The sequence below is a fragment of the Lytechinus variegatus genome, chromosome 3, assembly GCF_018143015.1.
Source record: "Lytechinus variegatus isolate NC3 chromosome 3, Lvar_3.0, whole genome shotgun sequence".
Taxonomy (NCBI): Eukaryota; Metazoa; Echinodermata; class Echinoidea; order Temnopleuroida; family Toxopneustidae; genus Lytechinus; species Lytechinus variegatus.
The window spans coordinates 15,470,109-15,490,132 of record NC_054742.1 but is presented as its reverse complement, the minus strand read 5'-3'; the positions used below and the strand labels follow the sequence as shown (position 1 = coordinate 15,490,132).

The 20,024-nt window shown below is 33.9% G+C and overlaps 1 long non-coding RNA gene across 1 annotated transcript; it reads left to right on the top strand.

The window, feature by feature from the left end:
* The first annotated feature begins 10 nt into the window (after window positions 1-10).
* LOC121410318 lies at window positions 11-19,229 on the top strand. Its single transcript, XR_005969315.1, has 4 exons — window positions 11-462; window positions 16,276-16,479; window positions 17,559-17,646; window positions 18,526-19,229. It is a non-coding gene; the product is annotated as an uncharacterized LOC121410318 (long non-coding RNA).
* The last annotated feature ends 795 nt before the right edge of the window (window positions 19,230-20,024 follow it).

The following is a 20,024-nucleotide window of genomic DNA, read 5'->3' as shown; positions in this document are numbered from 1 at the left end:
TGGTCCTTTCGTGCATCACGGCTTTTTGCAATGATCTTTTCATTGTAGGATTTACCTACTTAGGGATATCTATGGATGCTTCTGAACGCAGTCTAGACTCTATATTCAGTTCCAAATTCTGTCTCCTTTTTAGCGATAATTCTATCAAGGGGAAAGGGGGAAACTCGATTTTCACTTTGTGACGTCCGGATAGGGTGCATTATGGTTTTACCATGACGTGCTGGCGTGCGCGAGCACGTGTGAGCGGCATCAATATCGATGCATTGTTCGAAGCTCGTATGCACACTGACAGTGAGTGAGAATACATCATAGAGTAACTCTATGGTATACATGTATCTCTGTTGTTGGCTTGATAAAGACGATACAGCAATAGATGAGCATTACGTAGAACATGGAAATCATCATTGGGTGTATTGTGATGAGGATGATAGAAAGCCCTAAGGAAAATGAGCCAGTTTTTCAGTAAGTATGCCCCTGTTGGGCACGTTGTATCCCGGTCGTTGTTTACAGCCGTTATTATAGTACCTAATATACACTCCCCGATATATTTCTTAGGGCCCCTCTGCTCTCCTCTCTCTCTCTCTCGATCTCGGTCGATACCCCCATCACGTATGTACCCCTCTGTGTGTGTGGGTTTTTTTTGTTCCTCTTGAAATTTTGATGACACTATGGTGATGATGGTTATTATTGTTATATTATTATCGGCATCATTATCATCATCATCATTAGTATTATTATTGTTGGTGGTGTTGTTGTTGTTGTTGTTGTTCATCCATATAGGCTTCATATAGCGAACGCCAAAAATCCATATTAGTGTTTGACTGTATGGATGATGTTTCTTTTCATGCAGTCGCCATATATGTCCGGGCAACATATTTTCATTCACATTATGATGTATCTGGCAATCATCTGACAAGCTTTCAAGATCTCAATAATGATTTTTATAGTATGAAATTTGAATTTGATATGGATCAATCTAAAGCTTTATGTTTATATCTGAATCGTTCAAATTCATCCTCTCACGTATACACCAGCGTCAGATATGAGCTGCATTATATATCTTCTTTGATCAGTAATTGATATTCACTGTGTACAATATGGCTGAATAAATGACTCGTGGGATTGGGAGAGTATTATACGAAGTAATGGGGAAAATTAATGGAGAAAAATTACACTCCCAATTCCAAGTTAATGAGAGATTCAATACATTATAAGCCTATATATGTAAAAAATCATGCGTTATTCCAAACTACCGTATATGAGTAAAGAAAACAAAACTTGACACCTAACAAAATCCACAATGTAAGGAAAATGTGTGTCATGAACACAATATATTATTATATATGGCATGAAAGAGTATATGTTTTCTCAAATAATTAATTTTGATAACATATTTATGTGGTATGTGATAACGCTTGGATGGTCTAGAGGTATTGTTTGCAGTGATGTAAATTTGTATGCGACAAAGTCAGGTATATGATTTACATTATAATTGTTTAATGAACACTTTTTTAGTATCAATTCTCAAATTGATTTTATTGAAAAAAAAAAGAATTTGTAAATTAAGTCCTACAGGATTTGACATCGTTGACATCTGGATTAATTCATTGCAGCCAGTCATGCCTTATACATTGGCGCATATTTTCATCACTGCAAAGAATACCTACTGATTATTCAAGCGTGAAGACTTACACATGAATATGGATTCAAATTATTTAACAAGAGATAGTATTTCCAGTCATATATAATGATTATGCATATTTTGTTTCCTTCAATGGGGGATTTGTGGAATGTCAATTTTTTTCTTTTACTCACACGGTATACGTGACACAACAGTTACCGCAGAGAAATGTGATCAATAATATTATCTCATTATTGAATGCCAAATGCATCAAAGTCTGGATTTTATGGAATTCATTGAATGGAATCAACATGTTTACGGGATTATTTTTATATTACATAGAACTGATAATACCAGCGATTATTGCTTATATCATGCATTAGTGGGAGTAAAAGAATGCTATTATAACCCTGGGCTATATTAATAAAGATGACTAAAGCACATTCAAGCATTTTTTAGGGGAGTTCACTTAATTTGGTTAAAAAATGGTTCATATCGACAACAACTGTCTATAAGTCGTCGAAAAAAATCATTTTAATAGGGGATAGTGGTTCGCACCTATATTTTGTACTGCCCTTTGAATGAGAGGATGGAGAGAATTAAGGGGTCGAATTCATCCCTTTTTCGTCGACTGGTATTTCCTTCAGCAGCCTTATATTGAGCGAGAAAATGGTATTGTGGCTTTAGGTGTTTTCTCTTGTTCCTAAAATACCTTCATTTTCATTGTATTTTCACTGCATTTTTATTCAAAATAAAAATGTGCAGAATGAGGAAGAACTTGACAATGAAAATTGATATCTCCATTGTAACGAAAAAATAAATAAATATATCGTGCGAATTGCTTATTAGTCTGAGAGGACAAAACATAGTACTAATGAATTTTTTAAATTCAAACACGAGTGCATGGACTGATGATAACATGAATATCTTTAACAACGACTGCTCTCTATCTCTTATTCCGCAGCGAATTGTTGAGAATCCCTACATCTTTCGAATTGTTTGATGGAGAGTCAAAACGTGATGAAGCCCTTAAAGGAGAAATCCATTTGGTTCTCGTGAAAGCAAAATAATAATCTGAATAATGATGACAACAACAATAATGATGTTGATGTTAATAATGATAATAATAATAATAATGACAATAATATAATATTAATAATAACAACAATAATAATGCTAATAATAAGAATAATTATAATACTGATAATAACAATAATAAAGATTATGAACTAGAGAAACGAACATCCATCGCAGAATTACATGCTCAAACTTGGGGCGTCGTGACACGTGAGGGCAGGTGCCCCACAGGTCCATCATGTAATGTACTTTTTTTTTTAGTAAATCGTTCATGATGACTGAAATTGTTTTAAGCCCGTATGTAATACGTGTGTGATGCTAAGCAATTTGTAGTTTTCTGAGAACAAAATAGAAATTTATGTCACATTGCATGATTAAGGGGAAGCTGCCTATACATGCAACGTCACAAAACTGAAATTAAAGAAATAACTTTATTTTTTTGTTGGACTTTCGCCAAACTTCCGTGAATAATTATAGTGTGCATCAAGTTGAACTTCTCCTTTCAAAGAGGCCATCGGAAGATGATCGCCTTTCACTTTCTTGATGAAAGAAATGAAGGAATCTCGTTATACATCAGAAATGTAATAGGGTTTCTTACATTACACTAGATTCGGAGGTCCTTTATTTTCACTCGTCAAAATTAGGATAAATTTAGCTGAACACACTGTTGGTTAGTCTCAAGACTACAAGATTGACCAATTTGAGTTTTAAAATACTAGTACTGCGGAAACCAATTTTGTGATAGATTTTGACATATATTTTGTCATTCCCTCTTTCCTTTTCTTGGTCATGTTTTTTTTTGGGGGGGGCAAGCGCCCCCAAGCCTCCATCTGTACGCCACTGACAATAATGTTGGGAAAGATATACTAATTTTGTTAATTTCTTTCAGTTACTTAATCTTGGGAAAATTTAACCACATTGTCTTATTTATGTGACAATGTGTGTAAATTATTAGTTAACGAGAAACTACATTTGTGGGCATCTAAAATGTAATTCTACAGTGCGTATCAAAAAAAAGGGACAGTTTTGAAAGGTCTATAAAAAAAATTGTTTCAAATCATTATATCTATATTTTGATGTTAATAGATGCTCTGAGATCTCATCTTTGAAATGCCATTTTAAAAAATATATTTTGTTCATGCTTGAGCGAACACGGGACGTTTTTGTTGGGGGTTCAAAAAGAGGCTTGTGCCAAAATGGCAGAAACTAGAAATTTGATGATTAGACTTTGGCTAATCAGCAGACTTCCTCTTAATCTTTTCATTATCTTTGCCATAATTTTCGAATTATGCTGTCAAATTTCACTTACAAATTTATTTATTTACCTGATTTATTTTGTTTTTCATATAAACTTCTTTTACCTTTGATTTTTTTAAAGAAGACTTTATGTCAACCCAAGTAAGAAGATTTGCATTAGTAATTGGGAGAATTTGTAATTATTCAAATCCTTTCATTATGTGAAACAAATTATGTCATGGTACCTATAAAAGACATAAATCCTATTTTCAAAGGGTTATTGAATCCTTCACCAAGTTTAATTATGTGCTTGACAGGACAAACAGGAAAGGATTCATATCTTTCAATGGCAATGGTGTATTGAGCCAATTTTGAAGGAGCAAGATATGGCAGATCGGGTAAAATGTATTAAAAGTTGTGAAGCGAGCAAGCAAACGTTTCCACTTTTTTTATTAAAATATCAAATTTTGTGATTTTGACATAATCAGAAAATGATATCATATTTCATTTTCTATGTTTTCTCCATTTTCCTTTCCACTTTTTCTTTTCTTTTTTTTTTTGGGGGGGGAGCACCCCGATTCCCCACCCATCAGTATGCCACTTTTCCAAGGCACCATAACTTTTGTAGCATGCACGCAATGAAAAGATTTGAAAAAACACGCTCTCCCATACTTCGGTTAAAAAAATGGTCTTGCATAAAGAAGGAATATTCAAAGCTAAAAGAGAACATATTAAAAAGCAACAACAACAGAAATATTCAAGCAAATAATTAAATTTGGAAATGAATTTTGACCGCATAATTCGAAAATTATGGCAAAAATAATGAAAAGATTAAGAGGAAGTCTGTTGATTAAAGAACTCCGATCATCATATTCATCATTTTATGCCATTCTGGCGCAAGCGTCCTTTTTAACCCCAAACAAAAACATTCCGTGTTCTCTCAAGCATGAACGGAACCAAATTATTTTAATGGTATTTGAAGGATAAGACCTCAGAGCACCTTTTGATACCAAAATATAGAGATCATAATTTGAAACAAATTTTTTTTAGACTTTTCAAATCTGTCCCGTTTGCACTGTATAATGATCGCTCAACGCAGTTTTGACAATAAGTGCCCATCAAATGGACGTTGGTAAGTGGTTCGTTGACCAACCATTTTATGAGTGCGGAAGTTTGATTGCGTACATGATGAAAGGGATGATGAGCAATGTATACACTCTTAAAAAAGATTGGCTAAAATAACCATAAATAACCATAAAATAATTTGTTGGTGATTTGTTTGAAATATTTTGTCGAACACTGTTATGCCTGGTATTGATTTGGCATGTTCTAATTTTAGATATCATTGGATTTTCTACATATTCCATTCTGAATCATGATAGGGGTCTTATCAATATTCATACACAGTAAAAACGCTGTTTAAGATTTTATACAACGCTGTTTATATGAACCTTACAGTATTTGTTTAACCGTTTAAACAATCATGTTTAATTTATTGAAGATTAGATATTGAAAAGTAAACTCTGTTGCTTATGATTTAAACACTTGTTTAAACTGTTTAAACAAATACTGTAAGGTTCATGTAGTAAACAGCGTTGTATATATATTTTTTTTAACTGTGTATGGCACATACAAGGTTTTACAATATCTATTGGTTCGGATTTTAACCATACAATTTAAATTTCCTGGTCAGATAACCATATTCATGCATTAGAAATTGAAACTCCTAAATGAAATCAGAGATCACATTTCAGTTTCGCCATATAATGAGGGTTGAAGGAAATAAAAGCTCTTACAAGACTATCAGCAGTGAATTTCTTGAAGGTCCACCCCATAACGTTAATCAAACTAGCATAACACTGAAAATTTCATCAAAATCGGATGTGAAATAAGAAAGTTATGACATTTTTAAAGTTTCGCTTGTTTTTCACAAAACAGTGATGTATGCACAACTCAGTGACATGCATGCAAATGAGACGATGATGTCCTTTACCATCTCTTTTTTTTTCTTGTATTGCTTGAATTATACAATATCATCTTTTGAGTTTTACACATTTGACAATATGGTCTAACTTGACTGAACCATATACAGTAGTATTACACAATGCTAATTCCACATTTTCAGGGATGAATTAATCGTTGTTTCCTTTGACGATGAGGAGAAAATTAGAATATATCATATTTCATATAATAAAATACAAAAGAATAGTGAGTGGGTGACGTCATCGGTCTCCTCATTTGCATACAGACCAGGATGTCCAATATAACCGTTTTGTGAAATTAAGCGAAACTTTAAAATATCATAACTTCATGTTTTACATCCGATTTTGATGAAATATTCAGTGTTATGCTCGTTTGATTTTTCTCTTTAAATTGAAATCAATATTTTGTCGGGGTGGACTCGTCCTTTAAACGATTGATGAAAAATGGTCTGATGTTGGATGATGTTTCAGTCATTCTGGTGTATACTTTCAAACCAATTGTTTGCTTTCATCAAGACTGTGTTGTGGTTTCTACATGCGTTCATACTCGTTTATACTCGCATTTTGCAAACCTCCCTATCTTATTAGTTTGGCGAATTCAACATAATTTCTTCTTGGCATTACAACCATCAAAAACGAAAGGGGAAATTCATAAATTTTCTTAAAGGGCATATTTTTTACTCCGCATGCAGTTCAAGCAGTTTTTGCGCGCCTTAATTCATAATGGGTGCGCCGCAGGCATCATACTCGTAAAGAGTTTCCCCTTCTCAGAGTTCAGGATAACCGGATGTGAAGCTGTCATTCCAAAGTTAGCTATCTTATAATTCCTAATTTCCTATGGAATGATTTTCATTGAGCTATAATATTTTCCTATATAAAATATCGCTGTTACTCGATTTAGCCCACAGGATGTTCGGCCTTATTACAAGAAGGTATGATATTGGAGAAATCCAGCTAGCATGCGAAGTTATATACTGTATAATTAACAAACTCGTTAATATTTAAATTGAATTTAACTAATCAAAGTACAGGAGCATGGCGCTTTATCATAAACATTATATAGCAATACTCTATACACCACTGCAGTACAAAACCGGTTTTAGAGTCATAAAGCATTCTTTCAGTAAATCAATCAAATTTTTTTATCATAGCTGCTGTAACAATAAAATTTATAACTTTATTATTATTTTACAAGCATGGCTGTCAACATTAAAATGCCGACAGCTGTCATAGCTTCAATATAAACCTAATTTCATGGGTAATTTAATTTGTTAGCCGTATGTACAGTATATACGGCCGGCTTTTCTACTGTTTTTATGACGAAAAGCCTATACATAGTTCATTTCGTGACTGTATACAGAAAATGCTTATGCTAAACTCCAATAGACAAGGAGTCATGTCACGAACTATTGTTAATAAAAAGATGCCTATATCGAATGAAGCTTCAACTTTAGTGCCATATTCACACTAGCATGGCGAAACTGACACATACCCAACAAATCAATTACTTAAAAAAAATCCTTGGTATTAATAAAGCATTTTCATTTATTTGATGCAAGATAAAAGAGCAATGATGTAAAAAAAAAAAAAACATATATAATAATGATAAATAATACGTTATTTCGAATATCGATCTTTTTGGAGTCGGTTTCATAAGTGTGGCTGTAACAAGTATAGCAATGGGATTCAGCTATAATATTATAAACCCTGACGTTTATGAGTGGCGCCACAGCCTGGAGAAGGGGGCTGGTCACTACTTATGATTTTATAAGCGGTGAACAAAATGAAGAAAAGAAACGAAATGGATAAAAGGGGATAAAATGGGAGGCAAGAAGGAAAAGTGTATGAAAGGAGGGATCTAGGCAGTGTATAATACCCCGAATGCAACTGAGAAAAACATGACGTCACCTTTATGTCGTCATACCCCTGTCAAAATCACAGCACATGCCCCTATACAGACGTTACACTCTTTTACTTAGTGTTTCTGAAAATGCCTATGTAGTATCACATTCACATTCTTGTACTTGCTGAACTAACCCTGATATCCATGTCTATAGGCGGATGAGGAAGGTTTTTTTTTCTTCTTGGAAGTTTTACTCTTATCTTTCTATGTATCGTTGTCAAATTTGAAAATTATACTGTGACTATATACCAACGTGGCACCAAGAGAATGAAATAACAGTTTCACAAACGGTCCATTTAATCATGATGGCAATTTACGAGGACGTTTCAGCACTTATATGATACTGTAGAATCTCATTAATTTTATTGTCATGATTGTTGAGGCATAAAGAGATCCATTAATATTTCGATAGTTTGAGGCTAAAATAGTTCACATAGATCAAATAAAGTTAAATGATTCCAGTCGAACTGTATTAACTGGTAGTTGAGAGCAACGGCCTAACATGCGGGGGCAGCTAGGTTGCCCCCCCCCCCGCGGATTTCACCGGGAAAATAAATAAAACGGGAAAAGGAAAAAAGAAAGAAAGATAGGAAGGAAGGAAGGAAATTCAAATTCATTTATTTCACATCTCTTAAAAAACAGGGACAATACATAGTGAATTATTCCAATAGAGTAAAATAACAATGACAGTTGTACAATTTAAACAACAAACAACAAGAAAAAAGTAATGAATGGGATGTGAGGGAGTAGCAAAAATCCATTGGCTTATCTGGGATACTCCCTTTTTACATTCATTACTGCATAGTAAAAAACAATATCTTCCAATCAACTTTTGAGATTGAAAACAAAGATCTCAAAATAAAAAAAAAATCAAATCAAATCAGTAGACTGGTATAGACCAAAAGAAGAGTAAACTAAAAGCAAAGAATAAAAAAAGAACTTTTAATGAGTTTGGAAAAATGCCCTTTTCAAGTGACATATGAATAATTTTGCATAAAGGGGAAACTATCTCATGAATTGAATATCTATCTTAGGACTTATATCATCGTAACCCGCGCTCTTATGCATCCAATTTTGAAATAACATCATATATATTCTTTTGTGTTACTGGTGTAAACTGTAAAGTACATAGAATGACAGATACTGTTTTTCATAAACCTTTTAAAATTATTTTCTTGAGATAGATAACAGTAGTTCTATGTATTTCAGATCCAATAGTACTAAAAAAGTCATTGAATATTTGTACAATTTCTTGCTTGTTCTCGGTAACTACTCCATTGTTTTCAATACTATAATCGGTATCTCGATTCTTATCTTTTGTTGAAATATTATTCCATGTTGCTCTAGAATTATATTTAACATTTTCAAATTTATGATGATAAAATTCACGTTTCTTTTTACGGATGAGGTTATGAACAGTGTTTCTGTAACTTTTATATACATATTCCCTGTGCGATGTTGGGTTCTTTAAAAAATTATTGTATAGTAAGTATTTTTGTTTGCACATTTTCTTAATATCCTTATTAAGCCAGGGCTTCTCGGCAGAAACTATTTTTTTTTGTTTTAACAATTTGTGATTGGGAAACTCTCGTTGTATAATTTTTTGTAAGGAACGAAAGAAAGACAAAATAAAGGGTAAGATGAAAAAGAGAGAAGGCTGAAGGGAAAAGAAAACTATTTAAAAAACGTAAGAATGGAAAACGGAATTATGAAAGCAGGAAAAAGGAAAGAAAGAAGAAAATAAAAGAAAGAACAAAATTCCGAAATACTATTACATTAGATTGGTTTGAAATGGAAATAAATTAAAATGGCAAACAAAAGCATGAAACGAATTAGGTAAAATGGAATTTTACCTAATTCAAAAGGCCATTTTTTGTCTCACCTGCGAAGCAAAGTGAGACTATAGGCGCCGCTTTTCCGACGGCGGCGGTGGCGGCGGCGGCGTCAACATCAAATCTTAACCTGAGGTTAAGTTTTTTGTAATGACGTCATAACTTAGAAAGTATATGGACCTAGTTAATAAAACTTGGCCATAAGGTTAATCAAGTATTACTGAACATCCTATTAGAGTTTCATGTCACATGACCAAGGTCAAAGGTCATTTAGGGTCAATGAACTTAGACCATGTTGGAGGATTCAACATCGAAATCTTAACCTGAGGTTAAGTTTTTGAAATGTCATCATAACTTAGAAAATATATGGACCTAGTTCATGAAACTTGGACATAAGGTTAATCAAGTATCACTGAACATCCTGCATGAGTTTCACGTCACATGACCAAGGTCAAAGGTCATTTAGGGTCAATGAACTTTGGCCGAATTGGGGATATCTGTTGAATTCCCATCATAAATTTGAAAGTTTATGGATCTGATTCATGAAACTTGGACATAATAGTAATCAAGCATCACTGAAATTTTTTTGCAAGTTTCAGGTCTCATGATTAAGGTCAAAGGTCATTTAGGGTCAATGAACTTTGGCCGAATCGGGGGTATCTGTTGAATTACCATCATAACTTTGAAAGTTTATTGGTCTAGTTAAATAAACTTGGACATTAGAGTAATCAAGTATTACTGAACATCCTGTGCGCGTTTCAGGTCACATGACCAAGGTCAAAGGTCAATGAACTTTGGCCGAATTGGGGATATCTGTTGAATTACCATCATAACTTTGAAAGTTTATGGATCTGATTCATGAAACTTGTACATAAGAGTAATCAAGTATCACTGAACATCCTGTTCAAGTTTCAGGTCACATGATTAAGGTCAAAGGTCATGTAAGGTCAATGAACTTTGGCCATGATGGGGTTTTTTGTTGAATAACCATCATATCTCTGTAAGTTTATTGGTCTAGTTCATAAAAAGTGGACATAAGAGTAACCATGTATCACTGAACATCTTGTGCGAGTTAGAGTAGTATTCAAAGTCAGCACTGCTGCTATATTGAACCGCGTGATGCAGGTGAGACGGCCAGAGGCATTCCACTTGTTTCTTGCTTGCTTCGCTCGTGGCGACTCATTATAAGCCCCCCCCCCCCCCATTAGCTATGTGCCCCCTCAAAATATTGGTTTATTACGCAAGTGCGTTGAATTGTGTTGTGTAAAAGCTGTACATGTATAACTGCGATTTGATTAAAGATACTGGCTATCTGTAAGGTTTGAAATAGCTTCAATATCAAGAGGACCCCACCCGCAAAGCACTGACGTAGGTACAGATGGAAGGATTGGGCCATGGCCCAAAAAAGTTCTACAAAAACAAAAAAACAAAAAAAGAAGGGGAAAGAAAGAAAAGTAAAGGAAAATAGTGTAAGATATGATGTTATTTTCTGAATATCATGTCAAAATCTATTTCAAAGTTAGATTCTCATGAAAAGTTTTTTTTCTCGCTCGCTTTGCATCCCTCGGGACCTCCATCAAGCAATTTTTTGTCGCATAGAGCTTCGCCCTTATATGCTCGCAAACAATTTGAAAAATCCTGTTCACAGTGGCGTACGGACCAAGAAAAACGAAGAGATAAGGAAAGAGAAAAGGTTGAAACCCTTGATATTATTTTCTCAATATTGGATTTTTGTAAGAAAATGTAAAAAAAATTTGCTCGCTCGCAACTTTTTTTTAAAGTAAATTTTGCCAGATATGCCACATCTGAACCCCTATATGCCACTGCCTGTTCATACAATGATACGACCGGGAAATGTTCACCTCTTGCCCCCCCCCCCTCCCCCCCTGGCCACCAACCCCTCTTACACCCCTGGTTGAGAGACGTCAAAGCTACTTTACCAATCATATTGACCTATATTAGGATCTATAGCAATATATATCCATATTACATACAAGCAAGACTACTGTGTTCCCCATTTAATAATGGATTATTCATAAGATTCGGCAATTCAAAAGTCTCTTAAATATACTGTATGTTCCTACTCCGTGCTGACATTTAAAAATGATTAAGATTTGTCCTTTGAATTCGTAATGAATGAGAAATCAACCTATATCGGCATGACCGCATCCTTCTTGATATCAATAAATGATCGAGATGAATATTCTGGCTCTATATATAGTAGCAATTAACTAAAGCATTGGGACGTCTTGATCTAGTGGTTATGACTCTCGTCTTTCAATCTGAGGGACATGGCTTCGATTCCCCGCCTGGGTGTGTTTTCCTTCAGCAAGAAATTTACCCACATTGTGCTGCACTCACCCAGGCAGGAAGAAATTCCTCGAATGCCACACTGTAAAAACTGTGGCGTTAAAACTGACACCAGTTTGTGTTGATAGAGGACCACACCCTGAGGTGTTAAAATTACACCCATGAGATTGAACATAACACCGAAGAGTGTAAATGTAACAACCAAAGGTGTTGTAATAACACATGTAGGTGTTAAACTAACACTGTCAATTTAACACCGGTGTAAAATATCTGGTGTGGTCCTCTATGTACACCGGTTAACACCACAGTTTTTGCTGTGCAGAGTGCCTGTATAGGCAGCACGGCTATAGTCGGGTAACAATAATAATTTTTGTAATGCGCAGTTGAGTACAAAATTTCATTTTTATTATCATTATTATTATTATTATTATTGCTATTACTACTATTATTATTTTTAGTAGTAGTAGTAATAGTAGTAGTAGTAGTAGTAGTAGTAGTAGTAGTAGCAGTATAGTAGCAGTAGAAGTAGTAGTAGTAGTTATAGTCATGATAGTAGTAAAACAATATGAAATAAGAATGGGGTATATTTGTAAACAAGGAATGGAAGGAGTTTATTTTCTTAGATTTTTATTGCCAATGACTGTTGAGGAAACACTGAACGATTCTTGATAACCATGAATATACAAAGTCTATCATTTTCTGAGTGAATAAAAACAAATAGACATAAACATGCTTGATGATGCACCTATCGAAATTACCTTCATGTCATGATTTATTTGAGAAAGGGGGAATCAAATTAGAAATATCGACCTTTTTTTGCTTGAAAATATTTTTTCCTCTTTTCGATGAGACAAATGTTGACCTATTCTACTTCGAAGATTGACCGTTTTCTCGACGAGAACAAAATTTCTGACAAATTGAACCCACCCCCTGTAGACAAAAACTAGCTAATCAAACTAGATGTGATATCATTTCACTATGGAGAGCGTATTAACTGCTAGTTATCAATGGCTTAAGACCATGGTTTGCACAATACTTTTGTCAAGTTCACCCAAATGTGGACATAATGCACAAAAATGGTACAAGATGAATTATAATGAAATACTCTTTCTTTATTCCATAATTACTATTTAATAATTATATTACCTTCCTAAATCTCGAGAATGTAATGATTAGTGATTTTTACTCTCCCATTTTTTATGTCGAATTTTATTTCAGTATGATACTGCCAGTAAGAAAAATCAATTTATATTTCTATTTATCTTGGCGCTTCCGCCTTTTCTCACAAGATAAATTACAATAGTATTTCCAGACATGTTTATTTTACTACATTGAATAATGGCAGTTAAAGTCACATCACTTACAAGTACATAATAGTATTAAATGGTACATTGATTGTATTCAAGACTCGTGCATCAATAAAAACTTCTGTTCTGAAAGTAATTTGAATGTGAAACAATGAAAGATATAAGAACGTGTAATCGAACTAATAAGCGAACCTTTATGTCATATATTCAATTTATCGTTAACCTCTGGGGTATTTCCTGACAAAATGAAAATTGCTCGAGTTTCTCCAATATTTAAAACTGGTGACAAAGAGCAAATTTGTAATTATAGGCCCATATCAGTGCTTTCTGTTTTTTCTAAAATATTGGAAAAGATCATTAATAAAAGGGCATATAGTTTTCTTGAAAATAACAAGTGTCTTTTTGAATCTCAATACGGATTTCGTAGTGACCACTCAACAGAACTAGCTCTTCTTGAATTAACAAATACAGTAATTGACTCCTTTGATGAGCACGACTCATTTGCAATAGGGATATTTATTGACTTGTCAAAAGCGTTTGACACTATTAATCATAAAATACTTTTATCAAAACTATATAATTATGGTATTCGTGGAACTGCCCTCGACCTTTTTTCTAGTTACCTCTCAAATCGTAAACAATGCACCATTTATAACTCAATTCAGCCTGAACTTAGGACAATTGAATGTGGAGTACCACAAAGGTCATTACTTGGTCCACTTTTGTTTATTTTTATTTATTAATGACATTTATCGTTCGTCGAATCTCTTTTCCTTTATTATGTATGCCGACGATACCAATATTGTTTATTCTGATAAAAATCTTTATCCCTTATGTGAAACTGTAAATACTAAACTAACAAATGTTTGTAAATGGTTTTGTGCGAACAAGCTTACCATTAACTATAAGAAATGCAACTACATTATATATATTGTAACTCCACAAGGCGTATTGATCTTAATCATGTAGTGGTGAAGCTTAACAATCAAATAATTCCCAGAGTTGAAAATACTAGGTTTCTTGGCGTTATCATTGATAGTAATTTAACATGGATACATCACATAAATGAAATTGAGAACAAAGTTGCAAAAAATATTGGAATAATATATCGTCTAAGTTTTTACTTGCCTAAAACTGTATTACGTACATTGTATTGCTCTTTAATCCTGCCATATTTTTATTATTGTAATTTAGTCTGGGCTAACACATATCAAACCCATCTTAAAAAATTATGTTCCCTTCAAAATAAAATTGTACGTATTATTTCTCCAGACGTAATATACCACCAGCAAATACCACGAATTTGTTTCATTCCCTAAAATTGTTGAAACTAGAAGACATCAACAAACTTCAACAATGTCATTTTCTCTACAGGTGTTTAAATTCTCAAATTCCACAAAAATTTCGTGATTCATTTACACATGTTTCCAACATACATCATTTTGATACCCGTTCAAATAATCAAATATTCATTTCCAAACATAGAAAAATAATCTTCCAACACAACATTTGTTATACTGGCCCCAAAATATAGAATGAAATTCCGGATTACATAAAAAAATCTTTGTCGACAATCAGCTTTAAGTATAAAATGAAAAAAATGCTTCTGTCGTTTTATATATATAAATATTTCCCATCTTACGTTTCCTTTGACTTCAAACATGATAACATGAACCATGGACAAATTGTTGTTGCGGCATTTATACTTTGCCCCATCTGATATTTTGTTGAGCATTCTATTTTATTTCGTAATTCATGCCCGCCTCCCCGCTCACGTCTCCCTCTCTTGTTCCCTTTCCATTTCTTTTCTCTGCCCTTTTCTTTGTACTGTGTATTGTATTGTATTTTTGTCTACAGGCGTATCCCGCCACAAGCCTAAGCTTTTAGGGTATACGCCTTCTTCCTTAAACCTATTTATATATTTTTTTTTAACAAATTGATTTATGTTATGAAAAATGTACTGAAATGGAAGAAAATAAATGTTTTATTTGAATTTGAAAAAAAAAATTGTGAAACAGCCGCAGTGTTTTGTTTCCTTTTTATTTAAGAACCTTTCCTGTGTGAAAAGAGAGAGAGGGAGAAATTTGATAGAATAACATGAAAAATAGTGGTTTAAAAGCAGTGTTGATCAAGTATTATTAAAAATTTGGTGCCTGCATAAGGTAAAATAGTAAAAAGGTGCATGTTGTAGATTTTTTTTAGTCGAATTTAAAATTGAAAAGGGCACCTTAAGACGTGAAGTTGAACTTCAAGTTGTTTGTCAAATACGACGCCATCAAGAAAAGACATACCCATACTGTTATTGTTAGTGATGCTAACAATTATTAGGAATTTCCATCATTAAATTGTTAGCACGTTCTTGGCGTATTCAGTATGAAGCGAAAGTGAACCACCCTCGGGGGGGGGGGCAGTCAAATGTATTGTTGTACTTTCCAAACACCCCTAAACGAGTTTTTCTCTGTGTGTAAAATAACCTCATAAACAAGTTTTTCGCGGGCTTCATTTTGGTCCCTAAACAAGTTGTCGCCAGAGTATAACTGTCTACTTGCTAACAATAAGCTTGAATAGATATATTCATGGGTATTGCATGCCTCCATTGCAGTTATAGGGTTAAAATGCTACAATCCGGGAGAATCCGTCTTCAGAAACGAGGAGAAAAAAGTCCTGGGTAAAAAGCTTGGGGAAAAAACACACCCTAAACACGTTTGGCTTGTCTAAAAAAAAGCTTTGGAAATAACATACCCTAAATACGTTTGACCCCGCGATTGACCACTGACCAGTCTTTCAAAATCACCCATTTTCTTGACTAAATCGGTGTTATTGATACCCTCAACGAGTGCACGCGCAAACTGAAAAAAAAAACACGCGTTTTTTTTTTTTTTTTTTTGGGGGGGGGTCACGCATGTGTACAGCAATATATTTGACTGCCCCCCTCCCCCGGGAACTACCCATTATTTTGCAATACTTTTAATACGAGTAACGTCCATATCATTTTTTTCGAATTTAGATCAATATGAAAGACCGTTTTATGAGACAAAACATCACTCTTGATAAGAAGTCGTCGTCATCGAAACCTTGGATGAATTTGAAAAGGTCGTCAAAATGTTAGAATCACGGTTATGTTTCAGCAGCAATACTTTGTCATGTCATTGTTCGTCACCACCACCGCCCCTACCACACAAACCAGAGTGGGCGTGTCTTATAAACGAAGGTAAGTAGAATTATCGAATCCACTGGCGTGCAGATGGGGGAGGGTGCTTTGGGACCCTGGACCTCCCAAATTTTCACGACCAAGAAAAAGAGGAGATAAAGTAAGAAAAGGGAAGCAAAAGGTGGTGAAATAGGATGTCATTTTCTAGATATCACGTCAAGATCTATCACAAAATTAGTTTTTCTGTAAATATAGAGACTGGTTGCCCCTACCCCCATCCCCTTATATATTTCTACCCGTTATTGTTCTTTCCAGATCGCCATTATGATATCAAATTTAACTATAGTGGAAAGTAATACTTGAGGACCATTTCGTAAAAGTTGTCAGCACTGACAAGTTGTCATCATCAGAAAGTTACCGTAGTAACAGTCAGACACTTGTGCTTCTCGTCCTATGACAACCAAGAAATGTCAGACCTATTTAAGACGACATGATAAGTTATCCCCGGAAGATATCCATCTTTGATAATATAGTATTCTATTTCACATAAAAGTAGAATTTTGTGTAAAAGATTGGATATGAAAGGGTGGTATTGATAATACATTTCTGTAGAAAATGTAAACAATTTCTTGATATCAGGCAACTTTAAAAAAAATGGGCATTCGAATGTTTATACTGTAGATAAAATTATCTTCATTATTTAAATTCTTGCAAAAACATTTGTAAAGATTATCATAGTCATCGTTAAATAGATATTTGAATGAATTGTGGATCTTTTTTATTGAAGTGTCATTATCAGTGTTATTCTTTTTTTTCTCGTAGTGTTCAATAATTCGAATGATATTTTTTTATGCAGATAAACTAACTTTTCTGATTATGTGGCTCGATGGTTTTTTTTTTTAGAGGATCGGGAAAGCGTTTCATCAATATTTTTGTATGTGACAAGTTGTCTGATCTAAAACTTTCCTTCATTCTGATTGGCTAAAACAGTTTCTATGGTATCTGTTGGATGAAACAGGCTTTGTATGATAAAATATCCGGCAAGACTGAAGTCGGATGAATGATATTAGATATTTTTTTCATGAGAAGCATGGTCGTGTCCTATATATCTTTGATAGATTTTGCACTTTTTATTTCAGACGCAAAATTTCCTTCCTGGATGTGGGCAATAATCTTTGCGGTAGTAGGTGTCATTTTACTTATCATCATTATATACAAGATATACAAGTAAGTGAACACTTTAGAAAAAAAATATTATAACACCATGAGATGGAATTTGAACGGAATTGGACAACATTAATTACTCTCTATCATTTTCATCTCAAACCATAATGTATATTTGAACTTATAGTGAAACTGAGATTAAGCCAAATTTTTTTTATTTGAGTCTCCCCAATCTGTAATATTATACTAAATAATGTACCGTAATGACATATTTTCATTGGTTTTTTTTTCGATGTTAAAATTATGATTATTGCGCTAAACCACTCTCTTCCTTCCTCCCGCCTCCCAAGCGCAGTTTAACAGGTTTAGTATTATTTGTTTGGGTTTTAATAGGATCATCCAAATTTGTTCAATCTCAATCCCTCCCCAAAATGACGATTACATGAATGTGAAGTTTAAAACAGTGTTAAGAATAAAATTGTTTCAAATCAATGAAAACACTTTATTTTTTATGCAAAAAGATGGTGCTATTTTATGCATGGCTGTGCATGAACTCTCTCGTATACTACACAGAAACAATTTGATTTACATAAAATATATTTATTTATATTTATCTATATTAACAACAAAATTATTCATGCCCATACTGAAATTTAAATGTTTCATGTTTTTCTGGAAAACGACAGGTGGACGCAGAATATTTTGGCCGTAGTTGGATACCTTTACTTGAAAGGTAAAAATTGTAAATGGGTTTTGTATAACCTAATTTGCATAACAAAAAAGCAAATTACGTCATTTGTATTTTGACTAGCCCAAAATTATTCATGTTATTATTCACGATCTAAGTAGGCCTGAATATGAATACAAGGAAGGAAATACAATTTTCAGCTTCATTCATATTCAGTATTGTTCCGTGTATTTTCTTTTCTTTCGCAAAAACAGACAAGTGAGAAAGAAGAAATTACAACCGATCAGCGACCAAGAAAGTGAGATGCAACCGAAAGGTGGGAATATCTACTCGTAACCTTGTTAACGGGAATTTGTCAACTGAACATGCAAATTGAGGAGCAGAACAGATAGACTGAGGGAGAGAGACGGAGAAAAGGGAGAAAGAAAACGAGAGAGAGGGTCAGAGAATTTTGGCGTTAAAAAGACAATATAGCGGACTATATCGCCGAAAGTAGATTGATTTGAGAAGCAAATCGGAAGAGAAGTCATGTCAGAGAATAAAGAACCGATTTAGCAATCATGGCAATAACGTTGGCAACTCATGAATCTCAGCGACTGGATTTGTTTTTCATCAAGAACACATCTGATGCATACACACGTTGATACTCGGCCTTTTATCCCATTTAATTTGTTGCTCATCTCATGTGTTTGAAGTATCTATAGTATCAAAGCGTATAAAGAGATGCACCCGCAAACTGAAGGTTTAATATTCATTGGCTATATCAACACTCAACCTTTAACCACGCTTTTACTTTATACGGCTTTTAAAGGAAAGATTATGTATGAAGTTTATACTACTATACTATTTGGATAGAAGGAACAGATTAAGATAGCAATGGCCAATTTTATGGATACTCTGAAAAAAAAAAGTTTGTGAAAGCCCTCGTAAATGATAACTTTCAGGCTGCTTGTAGTGGAATAATAACCGTAGCTAATCAGTTCATAAAATCAACCAATCAATTTTAAACGTTTTACGATGTATAAGACAAAAGTAAAGAAATAAGTTATGCTTAAATTTGGGGAACAGTACTGAAGATTGAATTTGTCTTCTTGAACAGTTAAAAGCCTCCTTTTTGTAAACAAAGATTATTATGAATTTGGAAGATAATTGGACAGTTAGATGGGCCTTTGTGAATTCAGTCAATGTTAGCAATAAGACTCTATAAGTATATAGTCTACCATGTCTTACCTTTGTAATAAAGTTGACCGTCCCATTTTTTGTCCATTCACCCTATTTTGAAAGAGTAGAAATTGTAGAAATGGGTTTCACACAAAGTTCAACTTAGCTACACTGGCGTTCCCCGAGCGCTACTGACATGTTGGAAGTTCAAAAAAAAGGAAGAAAATGTGAGAATGAAAAGAGAAATGAAGGGGGAGAATAAAAAAGAGAGGAAAAGGAAGGAAGAAGACAAAGAAGAAGTAAAGAAGGGGAGGAGGAGAAGGGATGGGAGTAGTTGCGTTTAAAAACTGTAAAAAGAAAGTCCCAAAATACACTTTGTGCTCTGTAGTAAATCAAATTGCATTTGATGGAAAGGGGGTCGTGGGTGTAAAACGGTACCAGCAAGTGTAACACTTTCATGATAATTTCCAATCATTTTCATTAGAACTGTACCATGCAGACTCTTGATCTAAAGATAAATTACTGGTCAATATCGATGACATTTCAAGGCAAATATCAACGACAATTCTAAGAACCAGGAATGTTGGTTTTA